We start from the raw sequence: 10813 nt of genomic DNA, 5'->3' as shown, positions 1-10813 counted from the left end.
AGAGTCTTTTCCAGTGAGTCAACTCTTTGCATGAGGTGCCCAAACTACTGAAGTTTCAGCTTTAGCATCATTCCTTCCAAAGAAATCCCAGGGCTGATCTCCTTCAGAATGGACTGGTTGGATCTCCTTGCAGTCCAAGGGACTCTCAAGAGTCTCCTCCAACACCACAGTTCAAAAGCATCAATTCTTCGGTGCTCAGCCTTCTTCACAGTCCAACTCTCACATCCATACATGACTACTGGAAAAACCATAGCCTTGACTAGACGGACCTTAGTCGGCAAAGTAATGTCTCTGCTTAAAACACAATAATTAAATACAAAGGAGTGAAATTTCTGCATCATATGGCACTTCTATTTTTAATTTTTTGAGGAATCGCCAGACTGTTACACATTGTGGCTGCACTAATTTACATTCTCATCAAAAGTACATGAAGGTCCCCTTTTCTCCACATCCTAAACAATGCTTGTTATTTGTTGTCTTTTTCAGGATAACTATTCTGGCAGGTATGAGGCGGTATCTGATTGTGATTTGCATTTCCCTCATGATTAGTGGCATTAGGCATCTTTTCATGTGTCTGTTAGCCATCCCTATGTCTCTTTTGGGGAAATGATTATTCAGGCTCTCTGCTCAATGTTTAATTTTTAATTGTTATTTTTTGATGTTGGGTAGTATGAATATATTGTGTATTAATCCCTTATCAGATATATGATTTGCAAACATCTTCTCCCATGCAGTAATCTTTTTATTTTGTTAATAATTTCCTTAAGTTGCAAAAGCATTTTAGTTTGATGTATTACTATTTGTTGCTTTTTGCTTTATTCCCCTTGGTTGAGAAGACAGATCATATATATATATGTGTGTGTGTGTGTGTGTGTGTGACTAAGGATAATGTCAAAGAGCAAACTGCATATATTTTCTTCTAGAAAATTTATGGCTTAATTTAAGTCTCTAAACCATTTTAAACTTATTTTTACATGTAATTTGAGACAGTGGACCAGTTTGATTCTTTTACATGCAGCTATCCAGTTTTCCAAACACCTCTGATGAAAGAGGCTGTCTTCTCCCCATTGTATATTCTTGCCACCTTATCAGAGGCTAATGGCCCATAGAAGTGTAGGTTTATTTCTGAGTTCTCTGTTCTGCTCCTTTGATCTATATGTCTGTTCTTGTGCCAGGACCATACTGCTTTGATCATTGTAGGTTTCTAGTATAGGTTGAACCCAGGGAGCGTGATACCTTTACTTTTGCTCTTCTTCCTCAATATGTTTGGCTACTCAGGGTATATTGAGTATCCATAAAAATTTTAGAATTATTTGATTTCAATCATTTCAGTCACTCAGTTGTGCCTGACTCTTTGTGACACCCTGCACTGCAACGTGCCAGGCTTCCCTGTCCATCATCAACTCCTGGAGCTGGCTCAAACTCATGTCCATTAAGTCAGTGATGCCATCCAACCATTTCATCCTCTATCATCCCCTTCTCCTCCTGCCTTCAATCTTTCCAGCATTAAGATCTTTTCCAATTAGTCAATTCTTTGCATCAGCTGACCAAAGTGTTGGAGCTTCAGCATCAGTCCTTCTAATGAAGACTTTGCCCTGCTTTATTTTGTACTCCAAGGCCAAACTTGCCTGTTACTCCAGATATGGCTTGACTTCCTACTTTTGCATTCCAGTCTGCTATGATGAAAAGGACATCTTTTTTTTTTTTTTTTTTTGGTGTTAGCTCTAGAAAGTCTTGTAGGTGTTCATAGAAACATTCAACATCAGCTCCTTCAGCCTAGTGGTTGGGCCTAGACTTGGATTACTGTGATATTGTTTGGTTTGCCTTGGAAATGAACAGAGGTCATTCTGTCATTTTTGAGATTGCACACAAGTACTGCATTTCGGACTCTTTTGTTGACTATGGGGGCTACTCCATTTCTTCTTAGGGATTCTTGCCCATAGTAGTAGATATAATGGTCTTCTGAATTAAATTTGTCCATCCCAGTCCATTTTAGTTCACTGATTTCTAAAATATCAATGTGCAGTCTTGCCATCTTCTGTTTGACCACTTTCAATTTATGTTGATTCATGGACCTAACATTCCAGCTTCCTATGCAATATTGTTCTTTATAGCATCAGACTTTACTTACATCATCAGTCACATCTGCAACTGGGCACTGTTTTTGCTTTGGCTCCGTCTCTTCATTCTTTCTGAAGTTATTTCTCCACTCTTCTCCAGTATCATATTGGGCACCTACCGACCTGGGGAGTTCATCTTTCAGTGTCATGTCTTTTTGCCTTTTTATACTGTTCATGGGGTTCTCAAGGCAAGAATACTGAAGTGGTTTGCCATTCCCTTCTCCAGTGGACCACGTTTTGTCAGAACTCTCCACCATGACCCATCAGTCTAGGGTGGCCCTACATGGCATGGCTCATAGTTTCATTCCATTAGACAAGGCTGTGATCCATGTGATCATCTGATTTAGTTTTGTGAAAAACATTATTGGTACTATGATAGGGATTGCATTGAATTTGTAGACTGCCTTGTGTAGAAATGGTCATTTTAGCAATATTAATTCTTCCAATCCATGAGAACCAAATATCTTTCCACTAGTTTGTGTTATGTCATTTCTTTCATCAATGTATTTTAGTTTTCCAAGTAACTTTCTACGTTTATCCCTAGGTATTTGTATTTTAATCACTCTGATGCAATTGTAAAAGTGATTGTTTTCTGTTTTTATTCCTGAGTTTTCATTGTTAGCATATAGAAAAACAGCAGGTTATATATATTAATCATTTTTAGAAATGAAATTTATTGAAAGCTTTTTTTGGCCTTCCATTCAGTTAGGGTATCTTAGTTCCCTGGTCATACAAGAAATGCTTTGGCTTTTCATTGTTGAACATGATGTTAACTGTGGGCTTGTCATATATGACCTTTATTATGTTGAAGTATGTTTCATCTATTCCTACTTTGTTAAGAGTTTTTAATCATAAGTGGAGGCTGAATTTTTCAAAAGTTTTTTCTGTATCTATTGAGATGAAAATATAATTTTTGTTCTTCAGTTTGTTAATGTGATGTATCACATTGTTTGATTTGTGAATATATTGAACCATCTTTACATCCATGAAATAAATTGTATCTGATCATAGTATATCATCCTTCTAATGTATTGTTGAATTTAGTTGGCTAATATTTTGTTGAGAGTTTTTTCACCTATGATCATCAGAGATATTGGCCTGTAATTTTCTTTTTTTGTGGTGTCTTTCTCTGGTTCTGGTATTAGGGGAATACCGGCCTTTAGACAGGTGTTTGGAGAAGGCAATGGCACCCCCCTCCAGTACTCTTGCCTGGAAAATCCCGTGGATGGAGGAGCCTGGTGGGCTGCAGTCCATGGGGTCACACAGAATCAGACATGACTGAAGTGACTCAGCAGCAGCAGACAGGTGTTACCAGTTGAAAAGGTGTTGAAAAGGTTTCTTTACTCTCTAATTTTTTAGAATAGTTTGAGAAAGGTAGATGTTAACACTCTTTAAATATTTGAAGACGTCATGTCTTAGACTTTTGTTTGTGGAGAGTTTTGCCTCTTGATTAAATTTCATTACTGGTCATCATATTTGTTCCTAATTCAGTTTTGGGAGACTGTATATTTCTAGGAGCTTATCCAATTATTCTACATTGGTCTTTTTATTGGTCTATAATTTTATTGAGATTCTTTGTCCTTTTAAGGTGTTGGTTATAATTTCTTCTCTTTCTTTTCTGATTTTATTTATTTGGGCTCTCTCTCATCTTTTTTTGATGAGTCTTATTAAAATTTCTTTTGAAAGAACCAGCTCTTATTTTCATTGATGTTTTCTATTATCTTTAAGTCTCTAATTTATTTATTTTCACTCTGATATTTATGAATTCTTTTCTTGTAATTACTTTGGGCTTTGTTCTTCATTTTCTAATTTCTTTAGGTCTAAAGTCAGCCGGGAGAAATATCAATAACCTCAGATATGCAGATGACTCCACCCTTACGGCAGAAAGGAGAAGAACTAAAGAGCCTCTTGATGAAAGTGAAAGAGGAGAGGGAAAAAGTTGGCTTAAAACTCAACACTCGGGTGCTCGCTTCGGCAGCACATATACTAAAATTGGAACGATACAGAGAAGATTAGCATGGCCCCTGCGCAAGGATGACATGCAAATTCGTGAAGCATTCCATATTTTTAGAGGACACTAATAGATGGAGAAATATACCATGTTCATGGATTGGAAGAATCAATATAGTGAAAATGAGTATACTACCCAAAGAAATTTACAAATTCAATGCAATCCCTATCAAGCTACCAGCGATATTTTTCACAGAACTAGAACAAATAATTTCAAGATTTGTATGGAAATACCAAAAACCTCGAATAGCCAAAGCAATCTTGAGAAAGAAGAATGGAACTGGAGGAATCAACTTGCCTGACTTCAGGCTCTACTACAAAGCCACAGTCATCAAGACAGTATGGTATTGGCACAAAGACAGAAATATAGATCAATGGAACAAAATAGAAAGCCCAGAGATAAATCCACACACATATGGACACCTTATCTTTGACAAAGGAGGCAAGAATATACAATGGAGTAAAGACAATCTCTTTAACAAGTGGTGCTGGGAAAACTGGTCAACCACTTGTAAAAGAATGAAACTAGATCACTTTCTAACACCGCACACAAAGATAAACTCAAAATGGATTAAAGATCTAAATGTAAGACCAGAAACTATACAACTCATAGAGGAGAACATAGGCAAAACACTCTCCGACATAAACCACAGCAGGATCCTCTATGATCCACCTCCCAGAATTCTGGAAATAAAAGCAAAAATAAACAAATGGGACCTAATTAAAATTAAAAGCTTCTGCACAACAAAGGAAACTATAAGCAAAGTGAAAAGACAGCCTTCAGAATGGGAGAAAATAATAGCAAATGAAGCAACTGACAAACAACTAATCTCAAAAATATACAAGCAACTCCTGCAGCTCAATTCCAGAAAAATGAGCGACCCAATCAAAAAATGGGCCAAAGAACTAAACAGACATTTCTCCAAAGAAGACATACATATGGCTAACAAACACATGAAAAGATGCTCAACATCACTCATTATTAGAGAAATGCAAATCAAAACCACAATGAGGTACCACTTCACACCAGTCAGAATGTCTGCGATCCAAAAATCTGCAAGCAATAAATGCTGGAGAGGGTGTGGAGAGAAGGGAACCCTCCTACACTGTTGGTGAGAATGCAAACTAGTACAACCACTATGGAGAACAGTGTGGAGATTCCTTAAAAAATTGCAAATAGAACTGCCTTATGACCCAGCAATCCCACTGCTGGGCATACACACTGAGGAAACCAGAATTGAAAGAGACACATGTACCCCAATGTTCATCGCAGCACTGTTTATAATAGCCAGGACATGGAAACAACCTAGATGTCCATCAGCAGATGAATGGATAAGAAAACTGTGGTACATATACACAGTGGAGTATTACTCAGCCATTAAAAAGAATACATTTGAATCAGTTCTGATGAGATGGATGAAACTGGAGCCAATTATACAGAGTGAAGTAAGCCAGAAAGAAAAACACCATTACAGTATACTAACACATATATATGGAATTTAGAAAGATGGCAATGATGACCCTGTGTGCAGGACAGCAGAAAGGACACAGATGTGTATGGCGGACTTTTGGACTCAGAGGGAGAGGAAGAGGGTAAGATGATTTGGGAGAATGGCATTGAAACATGTATAATATCATGTAAGAATCGAATTGCTAGTCTATGTCCGATGCAGGATACGGCACACTTGGGGCTGGTACACGGGGATGACCCAGAGATATGTTGTGGGGAGGGGGGTGGGAGGGGGGTTCATGTTTGGGAGCGCATGTACACCCGTGGTGGATTCATGTCAATGTATAGCAAAACCAATACAGAATTGTAAAGTAAAATAAAGGAAAAAAAAAAAAAAACCTCAACACTCGGAAACTAAGATCATGGCATCTTGTCCCATCACTTCATGGGAAATAGATGGGGAAACAGTGGAAACAGTGTCAGACTTTATTTTTGGGGGCTCCAAAATCACTGCAGATGGTGATTGCAGCCATGAAATTAAAAGACGCTTACTCCTTGGAAGGAAAGTTATGACCAACCTAGATAGCATATTCAAAAGCAGAGACATTACTTTGCCAACAAAGGTCCGTCTAGTCAAGGCTATGGTTTTTCCAGTAGTCAAGTATGGATGTGAGAGTTGGACTGTGAAGAAACCTGAGCACAGAATTGATGCTTTTGAACTGTGGTGTTGGAGAAGACTCTTGAGAATCCCTTGGAATGCAAGGAGATCCAACCAGTCCATTCTAGAGGAGATCAGTCCTGGGTGTTCTTTGGAAGGAATGATGCTAAAACTGAAACTCCAGCACTTTGGCCACGTAATGTGAAGAGTTGACTCAATGGAAAAGATTCTGATGCTGGAGGGATTGGGGGGAGGAGGAGAAGGGGATGACAGAGGATGAGATAGCTGGATGGCATCACCAACTCGATGGACATGAGTTTGAGTGAACTCCAGGAGTTGGTGATGGACAGGGAGGCCTGGCGTGCTGCAATTCATGGGGTCACAAAGAGTCAGACATGACTGAGCAACTGAACTGAACTGGACTGAAAATCAGTCAATTTTATATTTTCTTAGATAAGGTTGCATCACAATAAACTTCTCTCTTAGAACAGCTTTTGCAGCACCCCATAGATTTTGGATCATCGTGTTTACAGCTTCATTTGTCTTCTGATATTTTTAAATACTCTCTTCGGTTTCTTTAGTGACCCATTGACTGTTGAGTAGCATGTTGTTTGACACCATATGTTTGTGTTTTTCACAGTTTTTTCTCTGTAGTTGATTTCTAGTCTCTTATAGTTGTTCTTGAAAAAGATGCTTGTTAAGATTTCAATCTTCTCAAATTTATTGAGACTTGTTTCATGCCTTAGTATTTATATACTCTAGAGAATGCTTCATGTTCATTTGAAAAAAAAAAATGTGTATTCTGTTACTTTTGCATGGAATGTTCTGTGTATATCTATGAGTGGTATCTGATATAATGTGAGATTTAAATAGTGTTTCCTTATTGATTTTTTCTGGATGATCTGTCCATTGATATAAGTTGGGACATTAAAGTCCCCTACTATTATTGTGTTACTGTTATTATATAATTATATATATATAATTATATAATACTACTATTATTGTGTTTCTCTCTTTATGTTTGTTAATATTTGTTGTACATATTTAGATGCATGTGTATTTATAATTGTTTTATTATCTTGTTAGGTTTATCCTTTATCATTATGTAATGTCCTTTTTTGTCTCTTGCTAAAATCTTTGTTTTAAAATCTATTTTGTCTAATATGAATGTTACTACCCCAGCCTTCATTCTATTTTTATTTTCATGGAATACCTTTTCTATCTTCTCACTTTCAGTTGGTATGTCTTTAAATGTGAAATGAGTGCTTTGTAGGCAACATATATGGGGGACTTGTTTTTTTTTAATCTATTTAGCCACTCTATTCCTTTTGATTATTTAGTCTATTTATATTTGAAGCAATTATGATAGGTGTATGAAGAGAATGGCAGAAGAAGAATAGAGAAGGGAATGGCAACCCACTCCATTATTCTTGCCTGGGGAATTCCATGGACAGAGGAGCCCAGTGGGCTACAGCCAATGGAGTCACAAAGAGTTGGACACAATTGAGTGATTAACACTATGATAGGTGTGTGAGTGAAAGTTGCTCAGTCGTGTCTGATTCTTTGTGACCCCATGGACTATACAGTCCGTGGAATCCTCCAGGCCAGAATACTGGAGTGGGTAGCCGTTCCCTTCTCCAGGGGATCTTCCCAGCCCAGGGATTGAAGCCAGGTCTCCTGCATTGCAGATGGATTCTTTACCAGCTAAGCCACCAGGGAAGCCCAAGAATATGGGAGTGGGTAGCCTATCCCATCTCCAGCGGATATTCCTGACCCAGGAATTGAACTGGGGTCTCCTGCACTGCAGGTGGATCCTTTACCAACTGAACTACCGGGGAAGCCCCTGGTAGGAGTGTACTCATCTCTATTTTGTTAATTGTTTTCAGACTGTTTTGTACTTTTTTCTCCTTTCTTTTTTTCTCTCTTCCCTTGTGATTTGAGACCTCCTTTAGAATTATGTTTGGATTTCTTTCTCTCTTTTTGTGTATCTATCATTTTTTGGCTTATGATTACCGTGATGTTCATACATAACTATATATATATATATGTGTGTGTGTGTATATATATATATGTATATGAAGAAGCCCCAATCATAAATATATGTAAAGGAGGTCATATATATAATTGGTGCTTCCTCAGTGGCTCAGTGGTAAAGAATCTGCCTGCAATGCAGAGACCTGGCCGGAATTGCTGGTTCTACCCCTTGATCAGGAAGATCACTTGGAGAAGGAAATAGCACCCCATTCCAGTATTATTCCCTGGAAAATACCATGGATGGAGAAGCCTGGCAGACTACAGTCCATGGGTTTGCAAAAGGATCAGACATGACCTAGCAATGAAACAACAAAAATATGATTATATAAAAGATAATTTAAGTGATGATCTCTTCATTTTGAGCACATTTGAACAACCCCGCATTTTTACTCCCCTTTCATTTAATATTTTTGACATCATAATTTACTTTTGTTTTGTTTTTGTGTATCCCGTAAATACTTAGTGTGAATATGGATGGGGTTTTTTTTTTTACTACTTTTAGTAAAAAAGTGGGACAGTTATTTAACTTTCCCACTAGGTTTGTAAACGGTTGCTCTACTACCTTTTCTGTATATTTTCCTTAACAGTGAGAATTTTCCATTCATAATTTTTTTTTCATTCATAATTTTTATATTTTTAATTGTGGTCTCTTCTTTCTGTTTAGACAAGTCTCTTTAGCATTTCTTGTAAAGTCAGTCTGTAGATCATGAACTTCTTTAGCTTTTGTCTGTAAATTTCTTCATCCTTCTTTCAAATCTTAACAATAACCCTTCCAGGTAGAATATTCTTCACTGTAGTTTTTTTCATTTTATTGTTTTATAATTTGTGCCACTCCCATATGGCCTTAAAATTTTCTCTGGCAAACTCATAGTCTTATGGAAACTCACTTGTATATAAGCAATTTCTTTTCTCTTGATGCTTTAAAGATTTTCCTTTTATCTTAAAGTTTTACCATTTTAATTATAATGTATCTTGCTTTGGACATCTTTGGATTTATCTTCTTTAGGACTCGGTACTTCCTGGACCTGAATATCTGTTTTCTCCCCCAGATTAAAAAAGTTGCAGTTCTTAGTTTTTCAAGTAAGTCTGGGACCACAATAACGTAAATGTTCCTTTGCTTGATATTGCAATGCTGCTGCTGCTGCTGCTAAGTCACTTCAGTCGTGTCTGACTCTGTGTGACCCCATAGACGGCAGCCCACCAGGATCCCCCGTCCCTGGGATTCTCCAGGCAAGAACACTGGAGTGGGTTGCCATTTCCCTTCTCCAATGCATGAAAGTGAAAAGTGAAAGTGAAGTCGCTCAGTCGTGTCCGACTCTTAGCGACCCCATGGACTGCAGCCTACCAGGCTCCTCCGTCAATGGGATTTTCCAAGCAAGAGTACTGGAGTGAGGTGCCATTGCCTTCTCCGGACATTGTAATAAGAGGACTCTAAAACTATTTTCACTTTTTAATATTTTTTCTGTTCTGCTTGGTGATTTACACCCCTATTTCAGCTTGCTGATTCACTCCTTTGTAACATCTTTGATACTGATTCACTCCTTTGTATCATCCTTTGTATCAACCTACTGTTGATTCCTTCCAGTATATTTAAGTTATTACATTCTTCACCCTGCTTGATTGTTCTTAATATTCTCTAACTCTTTGTTGAACTCTCATTGTGTTCATCCATTCTTTCCTCAAGTTTGTTGAGTATATTTATGATCATTACCTTGAATTCTTTTGGCATGTGGAGTCTAGTTCTCTGATCAGGGTTTGAACCTGGCCCCTTCCATTGGGATCACAGAGTACTGGCCACAAGGTCAAGAAAATCCCCAAGAAAAAGAAATGCAAAAAGGAAAAATGGCTGTCTGAGGAAGACTTACAAATAGCTGGGAAAAGAAGAGAAGCTAAAAACAAAGGAGAAAAGGAAAGATATACCCGTCTGAATGCAGAGCCCCCAGAGAAAAGCAAGGAGAGATAACAAAACCTTCTTTAGCCATCAATACAAAGAAATATAGGAAAACAATATAATAGGAAAGACTAGAGATCACTTCAAGAAAATTAGAGATACCAAGGGAACATTTCATGCAAGTTCAGTTCAGTTCAGTGTCTCAGCCGTGTTCAACTCTTTGTGACCACACAGATGCCAGGCTTCCCTCTCCATCATCAACACTGGGAACTTGCTCAAACTCATGTCCATCGAGTTGGTGATGCCATCCAATCATCTCATCCTCTGTTGTCTGCTTCTCCTCCTGCCTTCAAACTTTCCCAGTATCAGGATCTTTTCCAATTAGTCAGTTCTTCACATGAGGTGGCCAAAGTATTGGAGTTTCAATTTCAGCATCAGTCCTTCCTATGAATATTCAGGACTGATGCACTTCAGGACTGACTGATTTGATCTCCTTGCAATCCAAAGATCACTCAAGAGTCTTCTCCAGCACCACAATTTGAAAGCATCAGTTGTTCAGTGCTCAGCTTTCTTTATGGTCCAATTCTCACATCCATAAATGACTATATGAAAAATCGTAGCTTTGATTAGTCAGATCTTTATATTAAATT

The 10813-nt window shown here is 37.9% G+C and overlaps 1 non-coding gene across 1 annotated transcript; it reads left to right on the top strand.

The window, feature by feature from the left end:
* The first annotated feature begins 4082 nt into the window (after positions 1–4082).
* LOC120861206 lies at positions 4083–4189 on the top strand. The gene has a single exon (XR_005720506.1). It is a non-coding gene; the product is annotated as a U6 spliceosomal RNA (small nuclear RNA).
* Positions 4190–10813: the final 6624 nt, after the last annotated feature.

The sequence above is a fragment of the Oryx dammah genome, unplaced genomic scaffold (assembly GCF_014754425.2).
Source record: "Oryx dammah isolate SB20612 unplaced genomic scaffold, SCBI_Odam_1.1 HiC_scaffold_11229, whole genome shotgun sequence".
NCBI classification, from domain to species: Eukaryota; Metazoa; Chordata; class Mammalia; order Artiodactyla; family Bovidae; genus Oryx; species Oryx dammah.
This window is presented reverse-complemented; position numbering and strand designations above follow the sequence as displayed.